This window comes from Galeopterus variegatus, unplaced genomic scaffold (assembly GCF_000696425.1).
Source record: "Galeopterus variegatus unplaced genomic scaffold, G_variegatus-3.0.2 Scaffold6165, whole genome shotgun sequence".
Lineage (NCBI taxonomy): Eukaryota > Metazoa > Chordata > Mammalia > Dermoptera > Cynocephalidae > Galeopterus > Galeopterus variegatus.
The window spans coordinates 18,296-37,108 of record NW_007732276.1 but is presented as its reverse complement, the minus strand read 5'-3'; the positions used below and the strand labels follow the sequence as shown (position 1 = coordinate 37,108).

The following is an 18,813-nucleotide window of genomic DNA, read 5'->3' as shown; positions in this document are numbered from 1 at the left end:
GGACATGATATCAGACTGCATGTTCTTAAACTGGCCAAACTGGGGACATTTTGAGCATCCAAGTAAATGATGATTATAATTCACTGAATATGAAGAAAACTAAAAAAAAAAAAAAAAAAAAAAAAAAAAAAAAGTGTGTGTGTGTAAAATTCTATGAAGAATGAGATTTTTGCATAATTTCAAAGTACATCTTTCCCTCAAATACTTAATAATTATAAAAAGGAAAAGAGAATTTTTACAATTGAGAAACCTGAAACACACCAACTTTATCAAGTGCTCAAAAGGAACATCAGTAACAGGACAAATTGAATGTATATGCCACCTAATAAGATACAATGACAATAACATAGAATCACTTTTGTAATATTCTTGCTAAAGATATATGACATGAATGTAATCACAAAAAAACCCCACCAGCTAAACATAAATTAGGGAACAATCTACAGATGGTCAAAGAACAATTTTAAGAACAGTTTGAAACTAGAGACTAAAAAGACGTGACATCTAATGTAATGAATGATTATGAACTGGATATTTTTGTTATAAAGGATATTATTAGGGGACTTTATGAAATTTGAATTGGGTCTGAGGATTATATGTTAGTAATGTGTCAATGTTAATTTTTGAGTCTTGTATTATATGAGTCTTTCCTTCTTTCTTTCTTGCTTGCTTGCTTTCCTTCTTAGGAGAATGCCTATGTTTGTTGGAAAAACATGTTATAGTATTTGGAGATTATGAGACACTGGATCAGTAATTTACTCTAAAACAGTTCAAAAAAATATTTTTTATACTGTACTTCTAACTTTTTTACAGGTTTGTGATTGCTTTACATTTTTTTAATTAAAGAAATATTTAAATAAAGGCAAATAGGAACACTATCAAAATAGCAATATAATAGGAAAACCACAAACAAACAGAGTTAAACATATTATAACATTTTGATTAAGTTTTAATCACAAGTAAACATTAAATTACATTATTACCATTTAGAGTTATCTAAATGAATTGTGGAAGCAATTTAATGACTTATAATTACATGCCTAAATACCTCAAGTAACAATCTGTTTATATATGTTTAAATTACTTACATGTACAATGAGTTTCTCTCATATATCCTCAATAATCCTTATTGACTTCTCTTCAATGAATAAGTAATACCTAATTTATTTAAACAAACACATTAATCATCATAAATTAATGCAGACCATGAACTTAATATTAAAGTAAATTCCATTTCAGAGAAAAATTCTCTGATAGATTAAAGGTGCTCAAAGCAAGAAAAATAATTTTAAAATCTCTTATTCTTATTATTTTGAATATAATCACTTGTTTCAAAGTTTCAGTCCATAGCACCATGATTACTGTTTAGGGAACTTCTAAAAATCAATATTTATAAAGAACCAGTATGTCAGGAAAATTTTTTTTTTTTTTTTTGTCTTTTGTCTTTTTCCGTGTCCGGCAACGGATCGCAACCCTCAGTGTTGCCCACGTACCGGAGATTCATTTTCTCAGAGAGCCCAAAATTCTATTTTGTTCTGGATGTTTTTTCAAAGATGAATCAAAGGTTTGCCTCTGCTAAAACTTGAGTGTAGCTCATCTGTGTTCAGTGGTTCCTTTTTCATTTGCATATAATACATTTCCTCATTTCTGTTCATGCGAGGACTTGACAACTCATCCCTCGTTAAAACACCAGGGCATCTCCCGCACTGTGTGGTACATGACAGCCCTAGACCATCTGTGTCCTCCGGGTAAGTGGACACCCCCCTCTGCAGGACACATCTGTCTCCTCCTGCCTGCCACTTCTCCCATCCTGGTTTTGCCAGAATGGTTACCAGAAGTAAATACACTAGTCTGGGGCGCTAATCCCTCACTCTGGGCATACATTTGTTTCAGTGTTAGAAATATTAAGGATGAAGAACTTTGAGTGATTTTAGCACTAATCTAGAGGAAGAATGGATTTGGATTAATGTGGTAGGTACCTTGACAAACTGTCTCTGCCTTTTTAATTCTTAACCTCATTGAAGGAGCATAAATGACTTTAATGTGTATTCTTCCTCCTCGCAGTTTATTGCACCTGTTGTTTTCTGATATTTTTTCCTACAAAAACAGAGGAAGTTTCCCCTCATAAATATGGGGCACAAATATTGTCAATTACTTTTAGGGGAATTCAATATTTGGACAAGAAAATGAGGACTAAAGGAAGAAGTTTTTGACCCAAAGTTGGCTCTGTGGGCTTCGCGGAGTGAGGATTGAAAGTTGAAATGAAACTGCTATGTGGAAAGCAGTGGCAGCCCAGGAAACAGCGTGGATCCAGAAGTCGATGGAGTTGACCAACACCAAGAAGTGATCATAGATGAAGCTGATACCAGAAATCTGGAAACAAACGTTTAGCCACTTTAGCTCTTAGCTGGAATGGGCTTGTAGAGCAAATAATAATTCTCCAGAGATTTTCAGATATACCTAAGGGATCCCGATGAAATGTTAGATTTTTTATTAGAAGATAGGTCCTCAGCTACCTATATTTTGTGGTGTTCATGAGAATCAGATTTCACAAGCTGGTGAAGACTGGGAAACCAACCCCAGGAAAAATTTTAAAAAGAGGAAATAGTTCTCAATGCATCTTAAAATCAGTGCATTTCCTGCAAGTGAAGTTATGAAAATAAAATGTGTCACCCTCCAAAAATTCCGAAATATTTCATACAATGGTGAGGGCAAGGGGAACATTAGATTTTGCATGAGAATTGGTCTTCATCCAGAACCCATTGCATTGACTTTGAATATTCGAGTGAGTAAATTAACATTTCTCATCTTCCACTACTATCTTCTGTAAGAAGAGACATTTGAAAAAATGTCTAAGGACTGCAATTATTTCCATTTGTAGGGCACCCTTCTCAAATGTGGAATCAATAGATAAAGTTAAACAACCTTCATCATTAAAGGCAGTCATTTAAATTATGAAACTTAAAATAATGAAAATTATACATATTTAGTGTATTCCTAAAGATGCTCTATAAATGTTATCTGAGATACTTCTCTTCAAGACCATTCCCTTTGAAGAAATGATTTTTACACAACACCACACAAAGATTTTTTAAAATCTTGTTTATTATAAACAGGCTCTTTTCTTTGGGATATGGCAAAAAAAGTTTTTCTAGGATTTTTTTAAAAAACATTCCCTAGTTGCTTTGGCATAGTGTAGAGTATATTCCAAGTTTTATCATCTTTCCGTGACTAGAATAAAGCAGATCTAACTCATAGTGTATATTAGCTGTAGGTGAGCCAAAATTATAGTAGTGATATTGATCCTCAGCCTTCCTTTCAGAAAATGACAGCACTGCTACCAGCAAATGAAGATGGCAGTGAAAAATCAGCAGTCAGAGCACATGCTTACTGATTGTATCCTATTTCGGCATGGTCAATAAATACAGAAGGAGCATACAGATTTCGTTCTCTAATTTTTTCTAGTACCTTCCAATGAGGAATGCCATATGCAATGCAACATGTCACACCCTGACCTGCTACACCATTAACATCCACGAGTAGAGACTTGACATGCTCTAATATGGCTAGCTGAAAGGGGGTCTGGGGTCAGGGTACTATAGCCACTTGGTTGTGTAGGATAATATGAACACTTTCATGATCAATAACTCTGTTGTTGACACTGGTGAAAACTACACATCTCTACCATGTTCATATTTGCCATATGTACAGAAGCCTACAAATGTTTGGAATAATCGCTTACGTAGTTGCCCAAGGTGGTGAACATATGTTACCTGCTGATTAAAGGGTCTTTCAATTTCAAATGTTTTTTACATGTAATTAGAAACAGAACATTTAATCATATCAAATTACAAATATTACCTCCACTTATTCAATGTTCATTTTATGTAACATGTTAAAAAGCCATGATAAGTAGGGTTTGCTCAAGATCGAAACAGTTCAACTACTCAAGGAATAGCTTTTCATTCATAGAATTTAGAGAGGAATTTTAAGCCATAGGTAATAATTTTATCTGAGATCTTTGAAGCATTCAAAGGACAAAACAACCACAATAACAATTTCAAATGTTGAAATTCTTTGTGCTGCCCGAAGCAAATATCTAAAATTAACTTTGAGACTCAACTACATGATTGTGTGGAAGTGAAGGAAAAGAAGGAGGAGGAAGTGAGGCTGCTGCAACACATACTTTCTGCATATACGAAAACAAAGCAAGATCCTATTCTAGAGTGGTAGATTTGTAGCCGTTGGGAAGCAAACCTGCTCTCAATGATATAAAAATGCTGCCATGGCTGGATTCATAAACAGTTATAAGAGCAATGAATTTGGGCTTTCTTTGAGATGCCAGTATGAGGTATCATGACCCTTGGAATTTGTATGAGATTATAAACAGGAAAGGGCTCCTGTTCGGGTAGGAATATTTGCCTGAGACATTGGAAGCAACTAGAAGTCTAATAAAGAAGTCAGGCACAGAAAATTCCTCAAGAATGAGCCTGGCAAATAAACTTTAGATACAGTAATATCTGGTGTATAGTTTTCATATGTAGTTATTTCCAAACCTTAATAAAACATATTTAATATACTTGTATTATGGATGCCTTGGGCAAAAAAGATAGGTGCTGTCTTTGATATTTAGAGAGTAAAATATGCTGGAGAGAAATGCAGCAAGAGGGAGAATAAGTTATGACACGGCCAGTGATGATTGACAGAAAAGCCCCCAATAGCAATTTTAAATGAAAGGCAAAAGGCAACAACTTGCAAAAAATGGGTTTTCTTCATGATTCTTTAAAAGTACTGGGGAGGTACTAGACTGTTTGCTCTCACACAAAATTTAGACTAAGAATGTTGTTCAGATATTGAAAGAAAGCGTGCCCCCACATGGCTTACTCAGATTATTGATCTTCAGTGAAGGCAAGAGCCTTGATGACATTCCGTTCATCTGTGCTCTCAGGAATACATCACTCAACCCATGGGCAATGCCTATACAGGTTCACCTTTAAAACATATGCTGTTTGTGACTTTGTCACCACCTCCAACAAAACCACACCAGACCAAGCAACCATCTACAAGTGAACTATTGCAATATTTTTCTAACAGTTCTTATTTTCTCATTACTTCCTGCTTTTTATCCCTTACATCCTTCTATCCATACCTTATATTTTTAAATAGTAAATCAAATCAGATCACTTACCCTTCATAAACAATTTTATTCCATTTTATTCTTAAAAAGTAATTAAAGTATGTTAACATTATTGACAAAGCTCTGCCTTCTGCCTAATATCTTATAATTCTCCCTGATACTCTCCTCATGTCAGAACTACAAAATTTCTTGTTATTCCTCAAAGGCACTTAGTATGGTTTTTATGCTGTGTATCTCTCCACATTATCTTTTCTCAGATCTTTTCATGGCCTTTTTTTTTCATGGCTGAAAGTCTCTATTCAAATAGTATTTCACTGATATAGATCTCTCATCATTGTCTTTACTTTTTATTCTCTTTCATAGAATATATTATTGTTATTTTTTCTTTTACTTTTGGCACAACTTTTTCATTTTACTATAATTTAAAATAAATTTTTAAAAAGTGGAAAACATTGGGCCGGCCTGGTGGCGCACTGCTACAGTGCACCGCTTGGTAGTGCGGCGGCGCTCCCGCCAAGTGTTCGGATCCCACATACAGACCGGCTGCTCACTGGCTGAGCGAGGTGCAGGCGCGACACCGAGGGTTGCGATCCCGTTGCCGGTCCTGGTCCGGTACGGGTGCGACACTGAGGGTTGCGATCCATTGCCGGTCACAAAAAAAGACAAAAAGGGAAAAAAAAAAAGTGGAAAACATTTAAGGAATTCCTATGTCTTTTAGTCAGATTCACCAATTGTTTACATTTTGTTCATTTGCTTTTACTTTATAATTTTCTTTCAATATATCTATCTCTAAAGAATCAGTGTTATAATTACAATTACCAGTAAAATATATCAAAATAAGAAACAGTATTGATACTATTATTATTTAATCTATCTTCCATACTTAAATTTTGGAATGTAAAATAGCACAGCCACTATGGAAAAGAGTATGGAGTTCCTCAAAACCTAAAAAATAGAACTCCCGTGTGATCCAGAAATCCCACTACAAGGAATATGTCCAAATGAAACAAAATCAGTATGTTGGAGAGATATCTGCTTACCTGTGTTTACTGAAGCACTATTCACACTAGTCAATATATGGAATCAACCTGTGTCCATTGACAGATAAATGGATAAAGAAAATGTGGTATTTCTACAATGAAAACTACAAATCACTGCTGAAAGAAATTAAAGAGGACATCAAAAGACGGAAAGACATTCCTTGTTTATGGATCAGAAGAATCAAGGTAGTGAAAATGTCTATATACCCAAAGCATTCTACAGAGTCAATGTAATCCCCATCAAAATATCAATGACATTCTTCACAGAAACAGAAGAAAAATTCCTACCATTCATATGGAACAACAAAAGACTCTGAATACCCAAAGCAATCCTGAGCAAAAGAAGTAAAGCCAGAGGCTTTACAATTCCTAACTTCAAACTACATTACAAATCTATAGTAACCAAAACAGCATGGTACTGGCATAAAAGCAGACACTTGGACCAATGGAACAAAATGGAGAACCCAGAAATCAACCCACATTTTTACAGCCAACTGGTCTTCAACAAGGGCAACAATAATATATATATATATATATTTTTAATTTCAATTACTCTGAAAGATTTTAAAATATGAAATCGAGATCAATCCACACCATTAATTTAATTTGATCATATTCTATTAAATTGTGATGACTATGCAATTAATAAGTGTTGTTATCAAAAACTAAAGTGCCACATACTTATGTCAATTTATTGTGGCAGACCATAGAAAATGTATAGGCAAAACAATATCTTCATACTTTAAATTTTTTTACTATTCTTTGATGGTAAAGATGGGCTTTCTCATTTTATAGATTAAAGCACTGTGATAGTTATTGAAGCAGAAGTTGCTAGATATTCGTTTCTGAATAGAACTTCATTTTTTTAATAATTAAAAATGATCCATCAGTGTCTATTGTCTCCGACTAAAACTTGACTCTCTTGCCCACATTGACAAACCTCATATCCAGTCTATTAACTAATTTGAGCTCAGATTTATGTCCTGAATGGCCTCATTAACCGGGTTGAAGTTTTTACCCCATGAGGCTAATGGCATTTGCGACATCACATGTAGAGGACTTCTTAAAAGAAAAAAGTGCCAAAGAAACTGTTTGTAAAAAGATAATGAGTGGAAAAAAGGTGAGAGAGAATTCTTTATGTGTTGAATGCCCCCTATGGTCAAATTAATGGGGTCATGCACCCATTTATATATGTTAATTATGTCTTCCTTTTCATTTTCTACTCTCCTATGCACAGTAATTGGTAACAATGGGTCCCTTTGTGTCCTTTATTCCTCATGGTTAAAAATAAATTTGCTTTCCATGTAACTGAAGTTAAAGAAGATGAAAATAAGTAATGTCCTAATAAAAGTATTATATGATCAACTCCTCTTTATCTATGGATGGATCAGAGCTTTTTGAATTTTCCTTATAAAGTCAAGTCTAACTAACTTTCCTCTGACTTTTTTTGCATATATATATTTTTAAATACATGTTCTAATATACTCATATGATTTTAGCAGAAATATTATGTAATTAGGCATCAAAATAAGCCATAAAAATTTCATAGAATTCATTCCACTTAAATTTTAAAGTCCTATTTTTTTCAAAGACGCATATTTCTAAAGCCTGTTTTTATTAACTAGTATTTAATAGTTGATAAACTTTTACATGTGAAAGAATTAAGCTTCTATCATGTCTTTTTTTTTTTTATGTCACACAAAACACAAGCTGATCCTAATTAATACATGGGAAAACATATGCAAGCATTTAGCACAGCAGCCAACACATAGCAAATGGTTAGTAAATATTTTCTTCTATTTCTCACAAGTATAAAAAACAATGGTAAACTAATGACTAAGTAATGCCTTCTGAGAAATGCACATTTCCATCTGTAATTTCATTTTGAAATCATAGGATCTCAAAATATGTTTTAAAAAATTAAACACAATGTGATCAAATAACATTTCTGACTTTTAAAGACACACATTACACTCCAAGATTCTTCTTGAAAGTTTTCATGAATGTAGTGCTTCATGACTTCTGAGAATGTCCTGCCAGATTGGGCAGTTTTTCCTTTGTAATTTTACTTGGAAGTTTTTTAACATGTATTTCCATCATAATTATTACTCATATCTCAAATTCATGTGGCACCTCCCCTGTTTAAAGAACACTCTCAGCTTTAGACTTCCTGTGTTTTAATATAGGCTGGATTATAGGGTAATTTTATCCCTCGAAATCTCATTTCTCTTGTCAATACAATAGGAATAATAGTACCTTCTATAGAGCAATTATAAGGATTTAATAAAATAATTTCTATTTAATTATTGCTTGTAGAGTACTTTTTATGTACTAGATATTTATTACAAATACTAACTAATCCCACAATAACCCTGTTATTTTATTTATTATGCATGTCCGAAGATTGAGATGCAGAGATACTGAGGAATTTGTCTAAGGTCTGACAGTAAGTAAATGTTTCAATCCAGGCAGCCTGTTTCCATCTCTGTGCTTAACTACTATGTTAGTCATTTGCTGTCTGACCAAGATGGACTTAGTATTCCCTTCAGCTTAACTAAACTTTGGCAACGTTTCTTCCTGACAATAGGCCAGACCTCCCTTCTCTTAGAGTATTTCTGCTCCTTTCATCTGTAAATCTTCTCCCAGTTTCCTGCCAGTTTTACAATTAGAAATATCTTTCTCAAGGACTTGGGAGCCATCCCTTTGAAATGTTATCATCAAGAAAGACAGTGTTCCAACTCCCAGTCTTTCTGGGAGGGTAGAAGACTAACTTCGATAAGTGCAAATTAACAAATACAGATGGCGTAATCAAATTGACGAACTTCCTCCCCTAAAGTCCTCCAGTAATTTTCCACTAGCTCACCTTTAAAAACTCTCCCTCCTTTTTACTCAGTCGCACTGAATTCAATTTCTCTCTTCTATTTAACTTCTATTGTAATAGTCTTGTGTGTGTGTGTGTGTGTCTTAAATTTATCTACAAGAGTGTTCATCACAACATTATTTAGAATTGCAAAAATTGGGAACAACTACAAAGGGAGTATGGCTAAGTGTATCTGCATAGTGGAAACTTTCAATTATTATTATATGTTCAAAGAACATTTCAGCTATTAAAATATTCTTAACTCTTTATTGAGCATATATATGTAAGTATATATGCACACATAAACACAGTCTATGACAAACTTTAGCTGGCTTGATCAAATTCTCCCAATACCAATAATTTTTCACCTCACTGGTATTTATGATCAATAGTCTTGCTCAGTTATGGCTTCTTGTCCTGTTCAGTTTCTCCCTGTACATCAGTTTCTTGCTACACTCACTTCACTACCAAACTTTGATTCACCTAATCAGGCTTGACTAAATCCCAATGCCCCAAACTGTAAATCAAAACATTTATTTCTTCATACTGTAAGAACACAGCTGGGGAAGACTGAATAGCCTTTAGAATGACATCAATATAAACATCTTATCATAAACCCAGCAGGGCCCTTAACACTTACAGAACCTCTTAATGTTTTTCTAGACACTTCTCTCTTCCAGTTTCTGAGATACCGCTCTCATCCTCAGTTGATAATCTTAAATCATGGAGAAAATACAGTTCCTCTTATCAAAGGCCATTTTTTCAATTCCCCTTGGAAACACATCCCCTCCCAGTTTCTCCACTCTGTCACCGTCTTTTACTTCTTTTTCTGTCTATTTTTCATGAATCTTCTACTTCATCCTCTCCACGGAAAGCCCTCCTGTAGCATAGAATGACTCTCCTCATTTCACCTCCCACTCACTTTTCAATTCTTGTAATCATATCCTTCCCTAAACCCCAAACTATCCTATGAAACTGATCTTCATATGTTTACTAATAATTTCCAGTGGAAAATCACTCATTGCCTTCCTTGCCTCTCAACTGCGTCCAACACAGCTGACCATTACCTATAGTTTAAAAGTCTCCACCTTGTCCTCTAAGGTACTAACTTCTGCTAGTTTTATTTCTACCTTTGTCTCACTTCCTTCTCATTCTCCTTTGCCTTGAGGAGTTTGCTACCTCAGAGGCTTAAGGTTACACTCCCTTTTAATCACTTTTGATCTTTCCTTATTTGATCTAACTAATGTGATAGGCTTTAAATACTATTTACATGCAAACCACTTCCAAATTTTTATCATCAACCCAGTTCTCTCTTCCAAGTTTCAGACTTTTTATAAAAACACCTAAGGAACACCTCCACTTGGATGACCAAGAGTTTTGAATAAAGTCTTCCTTGCCTATACTTCCTTTTGATATTTTTTTTCTGTAACATATCTCACAATCTGTTTTATAGTAAATGCTCCAAAAATGTTAATTATTAATATTTGATTTCATATTAAAATATTGGGTTTGCTTTTCAAATATTCATCATGAACCATGATTTCAAGTTAAGGGCATTGTCTTCTCTCTCTCTCTCTCTCTCTCTTTAACCACTTAAAAAAATTTTTTAAATTATTTTGTTTTAATGTTTTGTTTTTATTGGTTATGATTATTCATGTGGTGCAATGCAAATTGTCACAACTTGTGCCTAAGTTGTGATGGCCAGATCCATACTGGCAGCATGTCCATTACCACAAATTGTGATTATACCCTGTGTCCCCCACCCAATTATCCCCGACCTCCATCCCCATCCCCCTTTTTCCACCCCACTTTATATCCCTAGTTAAGTTCTCTCCCTCTGCAAGTCCCACAAACCACTGTGGTCTTTCCTTCCTTTCTTCTTTATCTCCTAGCTGCCACTTATGAGAGAGGACATATGGTAATTATCCCTCTGTGCTTTGCTTATTTCACTCAACGTAAGTTTCTCTAAGCTCATTCATGTTGCTGCAAATGGGAGAATTTCACTATTTTATGGCAGAGTAGTATTCCACGGTGTATATATACCACATTTTCCTTATCCAATCATCCACTGATGAACATTTAGGTTGGTTCCATATCTTGGCTACTGTGAACAGAGCTGTGATGAACATGGGAGGGCAGGTATTCCTTCGACATGATGATTTCCATTCCTTTGGGTATATACCCAGAAGTGGGATTGCTCGATCATATGGAGGCTCTATCTGTAGTTGTTTGAGAAAACTCCATATTGTTTTCCATAGTGGTTGTACTAATTTCTATTCCCACCAACAGTGTAGGTGTGTTCCCTTCTCTCCACATCCTCACTAGCATTTGTTATCCTCATTCTTTTTTAATATTGCCAGTCTAACTGGGGTAAGGTGATATCTCAGTGTGATTTTAGCTTGCATTTCCCTGATGACTATTGATGTTGAGCCTTTTTCATGTACCTATTGGCCATTTGTATGTCTTCCTTTGAAATTTGTCTATTCAGTTCCTTTGCTCATTTTTTAATTGGGTTATTTGGTTTTTTACTGTATAATTGCTTGAGTTCCTTATATATTATGGATATTAATCTAAGTGTATTGTCTTCTAAATGTTATCCAATGTGTCAATGTCACTGAACGTAATGTGCCCGTGACGGTAAGCATTACTCAAATTGATGTCTCAGGGAAGCAGAAGAGAACAGGATCAGTTCTGCTGCCCCATCACAAAATGTTATATTTTAATTAATACAGCCTCAGCCACATTACTATTTAACATTGGGTTTATGGTCAACCACATTTCTAAGGCTCTGTTTACATTTGTAGCTATTCAGCTAGGATAGTGAGTGAATGGCTTATGATGCCTTGATAGTGAGTGAATGGCAGCCAGCTACCTGCAGTCACAGGCCTCAGAATCAGTGCATGCATTCTGCATGTAAAGTCATAAGCTAACAGGTGGCACATATTTTATCTTTGAGTAATATGGACAATTGAAATGAGACTAGGTCTTGTATTAAGAAAACAGAAAAAAAAAATAGGCCCTTATAATTTTTTTTTATTCAATACCATCCAAAATCTTGGTAAAATTAAACCTAGAAGGAAATATTGCTTACTGTATTTTGATTTGTGATGGTTTATTGTAGATGTCAACTTGACTAGATTAAGGAATATCTAGACACCTGATGAAGTATTATTTTGAGGTGTGAAATACATGTGCATGTCAGAGGATGGGAAATAAATCCAACTAAAATTCAGGGACCTTCTACATCAGTGAAATTTGTAAAAGTTCAATAATGTGGGGCATGTCCAGATATTCCTTCAAAGGTGAAGGACAAGGTGTTGAATCTGGCCCCTCTTACAACCAAGAAAGAAGCATAATGCCTAGTGGGCCTATTTGAATTTTGGAGGCAACACATTTCTCATTTGGGTGTGCTATATGGCCTATCTACTGAGTGACCCAAAAAGCTGCTAGTTTTAAGTGGGGCCCACAACAGAAGAAGGCTTTGCAGCAGTTCCAGGCTGCTGTGCGAGCTGCTCTGCCCCTTGGACCACGTGACCCAGCAGAACTGATGATGCTTGTGTTGTCAGTGGCAGAGGGCCATGCTGTTTGCAACCTTCGGCAGGCTCCTATAGGTGAGGCACAGTGGAGAGCCTTAGGATTTTGGAGCAAGGCCCTGCCATCATCTCCAGATACCTACTCTCCTTTTGAGAGATGGCTCTCAGCCTTCTACTGGGCATTAATAGAAACTTAACGCTTGACTATGGGTCACCAAATTACCATGCAACCTGAACTGCTCATCATGAACTAGATGTTATCTGACCCAGCAAGTCATAAGGTTAGCCATAGACAGCAACACCCCATCATCAAGATTGAAGTACTGTATACATGATTGGGCCTAACAGGTACTGAAAGCACAAGTAAGGTACATGAAGAGGTGGTCCAAATGCCCATGGTTCCTACTCCTGCTACCCTGTTTTCTTTCTCCCAGGCTGTACCTATGACCTCATGGGGAGTATACTACGAGCAGTTGACAGAGGAAGGGAAGTACAGGGTCTGGTTAACAGATGGTTCTATGTGATATTCAGGCAGCACTTAAAGTGGGCAGATGCAGTACTATAGCCCCTTTCTGGGACATCTCTGAAGTAAAGTGTTGAAGGAAAATCTTCTTAATGGGCAGAATTTCACCCAATGCACCTGAGGTGTGCACTTTATTTGGAAGAAGAAATATCCAAATGTGCCATTATATACTGATTCATAAGTTGTAGCCAATGGTTTGGCCACATGGTCAGGGACCTGGAAGGGACATGATTAGAAAATTGGTGAGAAGGAAATTTGGGAAAGAAGTATGTGGGTAGACAGCTCTGAGTGGGCAAAGGATGTGAAGATCTTTGTGTCCCATGTGAATGATCACTAAAAGATGACTCCAGCAGAGGAGGACTTTAATAATCAAGTGGACTTTAATAATCAAGTGGACTGAGAATGACCCATTCTGTAGATACTAGTTGGCCTCTTCAGCAAGCCATCCCATCATTGCCCAATGGGCTTATAAGCAAAGTGGCCATGGTGGCAGGGATGGAGGTTATGCATGGTGTCTGAGATGGGGGCTCAGCAACATGGACTTCCACTCACCATGGCTGACCTGGCTATGGCCACACAGAGTGATCAATTTGCCAGAAGCAGAGACCAACACTGAGCCCCCAATAGGGCACCATTGGCTGGGGCGATCGCCAGCTATCTGGTGGCAGGTTGATTACACTGGACAACTTCCGTCATGTAAGGGGCAGCATTTTGTCCTTACTGGAATAGACACATACTCTCAGTATGGGTTTTTCTTCCTTGTATACAATGTTTCTACCAAAACTACAATCCGTGGTCTCATGGAATGGCTTTTTTCACAATCATGGCATTCCACACATCATTGCTTCTTACCAAGGAACTCACTTCATATTCAAAGAGGTGAGGTAATGGGCTCGTGCTCATGGAATTAGCTGGCTTTACCATGTTCCCCATCCTCTGCAAGCAGCTGGTCTGACACAATGGTGTAATGGCCTTTTGAAGTCACATTTACAGTGCCAGCTAGGTGACAATACCCTACAAGACTAAGGCAAGATACTTCAGAATTCTGTTTATGCTCTAAATCAGCACTCAGTATATGGAACTGTTTCTACTGTAGCCAGGATTTATGGGTCCAGGAATCAAGAGCTAAAAGTGGGAGTGGCACCAGTCACCATGACCCCTAGTGACGCACTAGCAAAACTTTTGCCTCTTATAACCACAACTTTTTGCTCTGCTGGATCCAGGAATCAAGAGCTAAAAGTGGGAGTGGCACCAGTCACCATTACCCCTAGTGACGCACTAGCAAAACTTTTGCCTCTTATAACCACAACTTTTTGCTCTGCTGGCCTAGAGGTCTTGGTTCCAGAAGGAGGAATGCTTCCACCAGGAGACACAACAGTGATGCTATTGGACTGGAAGCCAAGGCTTCCACGTTTTGGGTTCCTCATGCCTCTGAGTCAACAGGCTAAGAAGGGAGTTACAATGTTGGCTGGAGTGATTAATTTGGACTCTCACAGGGAAGTTGGACTACTACTTCACTATGGAGGTAAGGAAAATTATGTCTGGAATACAGGAGATTCTTTAGGGCATCTCTTGGTACTATCATGCCCTGTGATTCAAGTCAATGGGAAATTACAACAACCCAATTCTGGCAAGACTATGAATGGCTCACACTCTTTAGCAATGAAGGTTTGGGTCACCTCACCAGGTAAAAACCACAACCAGCTGAGGTGCTTGCTGAAAGAAAGGGAAGTACAGACTGGGTAGTAGAAGAAGATAGTTCTAAATACCAGCTATGACCACGTGACCAGTTACAGAAACAAGCAATGTGATAGTTATTAAGTATTTCCTCCCTACTTTATTAAGAATATTTTTGTTTGTGTGTGTGTGTGTGTGTGTATATATTCTGTATGTATATTAAACAATTATCTTTGTTTTTTCCTCTTATTGTTTATCATGTAACATAAGATTTATTGACTTTATATCAGTATTTAAATATTCTTAATTTTACATTATAGTGTTTGTATTTAAGTCATGTAATATCAGGAGAAGAATAAACATCATCTAAGGACTTTACCTCCTCTTCTGGGGAAGGGATTAATGTGTTTTTTGTTGTATACAGGAGAGTTGCATCATGTTAGGCAGAACCATTACTTTGTTATTGTCTCATTTGGAGATTAAATATGGTTTAAGGAGGTCTGTGTGGTTACCAAGTTGGCAAGGGGTGGAGTTGTGATGGTTAATTTTAGATGTCAACTTGACTAGATTAAGGAACACCTAGACACCTGGTAAAGCATTACTTTTGGTTGTGTCTGTGAGGGTGTTTCCAGAGGAGATTAGCATGTGAGCCTGAATGGATTAGGTGGGAAAGATCTGCTCTCAATATATGTGGCAGGCATTATCCATTCTGCTGGGTGCCTGAAGAGAGTAAAAACTGAGGGAATTAGGTGATTTTATCTCTTTCTATCCACTGGAGATGGAATACACCCTATAGTCCTGTCCTTGGACATCAGAATTCCAGGCTCCTCAGCTTTTGGGTCCTAGGACTTACACCAGAGACAAATCCCACCCCACCCCAACTCCCACCCCACCCCCAGCTTTCAGGCATTTGTCCTCAGACTGAGAATTACACCATCAGCTTCGCTGGTTCTGAGGCTTTTGGACTTAGACTGAGCCATGCTACCTGCATCCCAGGAAGTTCAACTTGCAGACAGCCTATTGTGAGACTTCTTGGCTTTCATAATCATGTGAGCAAATTCTCCTAATAAATCACCTCTCACGTGTCTGTATACATATCCTATTGTTTCTGTCTCTCTAGAGCATACTGACTAATACAATATTAGAGGTGAGTGGCCAATAATACAAAGAGATAAAATAACTTCCCTGAGATCCCATAAGTCTCAGATCCTTACCTTCCTGACTACAAAATTTTCTCAACTTTTAAAGAGAGATAACAATAGCATAATGGGACAGGCATGACAATTACATAATTATGTCAGGTATGTTTACTCTCAGTTAATGTCACTTTCTTTCCTTACCACCTCATAAGCCCTCCACCTGTGGCTCCTGCAACAGGACCTCATTTAAAGAACCTCACCTGTGGCTAGAACTTCTATAAGGATTTTTTGTGCCATAACTTCTCAAATCGCCTGTATTAGTTTGTTTCTGTTGCTTATAATAGAATACCTGAAACTGGGTAACTTATAAAAAAAGAAAATTTATTTCCTACAGTTTGGAGGCTGGGAAGTCCACAGTCTAGGGGGCACATCTGGGTGAGGAGCTTCTTCTTGGTGTGACTCTCTAATAGCCACGCAGGGTATCACATGGCAAGAACTGCAAGAGCAGGCAAGCTAACCTTCTAACTCACTCTCCTTACAAAGTCATCAGAACCACTCCCATGATAACACACGACTCCATGAATGGATTAATCCATTCATGAGGGCTCAGTCCTCAGGATCCAATCACCTCTCAAAGCTCCCACCTTTCAAATGCTGTAATTGGATTTCCTACCCTCTTAACTCTGTTATAATGGGGGTCCAGTTTCCAATACATGAATTTTGGGGTCACACATTTAACCCATAGAATCATCTTTAAAAGATAATTTTGAAATGTAAATAAAATTGCAAATAAGCATTTTACAGAAACATACTACTCAATGTAATGGATGAACATGTTACACTACAAACTATTTAAACAATGAATGGAACAGTACATCAATAGGTACATGGCTAAAACACAGGTGTGAGAGACAACCACAGTAGATTTATTATTGTATTTCTACAATGGCATATTGATTTCCATATTTCTAATGTGAAGTCTGTGGTATTCTTAATGCTGTCTCTTTGTACGTAATGTGTTCCCCCATCCTTTCTGGCTACTATTTTTGGTTGTCTCTTACACGTACACATATTACTACTAAGCTAAAACATCAAGGGAAGTCCTTCACTGATATCAATCTCTCTCTATTTTTCGATCTTTCTGTCTCAACCTACCTTCTCTCCAGAACTTTGCTATGCAAATTCTAGCTGCTTTTATCATCCCAAACTCCAACATGCCTCTTCAGTTCTATAGGACTGCAGACTTTTTTAGAGTTCCCTTTCTCTGCACTCCAGTCTGCACACTATCTACAAAAAGTAAGCTGGGAAATCACAGGGCTCCGCTCATTTTTCTCCCATTTACAAAGGATCAGAGTCCTATACTACCTGTAGTTCAATGACTCTGAACCACTGTTTCACATATTTTGTCCAGTTTCTCGTTGTTTCAGGGTAAATCTAGCCTCTGTTACTCATTCATGACCAGATGAATTTCACATTTCTTTTAAGTCTATCAGTTATTGCTTCATTTATTTTGAAACTTTTGCATTAGGTATATATGTATTTAGGAATGACGTATCCTATTGGCAAACTGAAACCTTTATCATTATGAAATGCTCATTTTTACACATGGGATATTGCTTTTTCTTCAGGCTTTTTCTGATACTAACATACTCACTACAGCTTCCTTATGATTAGTATTTGCAGAGAATGTGTCTTTCTAACCTTTTACTTTTCACCTAGCTGTAAATTTCAAAGTATTACTCACTGTGAGTTTCTTGGAGGTAGCATATATTTGTGCTTTGCCTTTTCATTAAGTTTGACCATCTCTGGCTTTTAATTAGAAATGTTTAAACCATGAGAAAAATTTTGATTATCAATACATTTGGGTATAAATTTATCTCTCCAATCTTTCTATAAATCTCACAATTTGATTCCAGTTTGTCTTATCTGGTCTTTGCTCTTTTTTTTTAGTTTATTTGTTTTTCCTTTTCCACCTGCTTTTGGATTAATTAACTGTATTTGTATTCCAAATTTTGTTAATTACTGGTTCTGCTAGTTTTCTTTGTTTCAAATTTAGTGGCTTTCATAGAGATTAAAGTATGCATTTTTAATTTATCACTGTTTCCTCCCAAATAATATTATGGTACTTTACATATAAATTTAAGATCCCTAGGATAATCTATTTTGATTTCTTCCTCTAATATTTTTGCAATTGTTCCCATGTATTTTATTTCTTTGCGTGTTTGAGACAAACCACAAATGCATTATTATTATTTTTTTGCTTTAGCCTCTCAATTGTATCTTTTTAGCAATTAACTTTATTTTTTAGGGCAGTTTTAGATTCACAGAAAAAATTAGTAAAATTAAAAGTCCTCATAACTTCTTGACCCCACACAGGAACAGCCTCCTCTGCTATCAGCACTACACACTAGAGTGATACATTTATTGCAATCAATGGACCTATGTTGACACATCATTATCAACCAAGGCTCGTAATTTACATTAGCGTTCATGTTTGGTGTTGTACATTCTATGGGTTTTGACAAATGTGTAATGACATGTATCCAGCGTTATAATATCACGCAGAAGTTTCATTGCCCTAAAATACTTCTGTGTTCCACTTATGCATCCCTTTTTCCTTCCTTACCTCTGGCAACCATGGATCTTCTTACTGTCTCCATAGTTTTGTGTTCTCCATAAGGTCATGTACTTTGCATACAGTATGTAGCCTTTTAAGATTGGCTTATTTAACTTTCTTTCATGAATTATGCCTTTGGTGTTGAATCAAAAAAGTCATTGCCAAACTCAAGGTTATCTCAATTTTCTCCTGTTATCTTTTAAGAGTTTTATAGTTTTGTGTTTTACATTTAATATTTTGTGGTTAAATTCTGTGAAGGGTATAAGGTATTTGTCTAGACACTTTTT

At 36.4% G+C, this 18,813-nt stretch overlaps 1 pseudogene; it reads left to right on the top strand.

Moving 5' to 3' along the window:
• Positions 1–1,653: 1,653 nt before the first annotated feature.
• On the top strand, positions 1,654–14,904 carry LOC103605903 (annotated as a pseudogene).
• Positions 14,905–18,813: the final 3,909 nt, after the last annotated feature.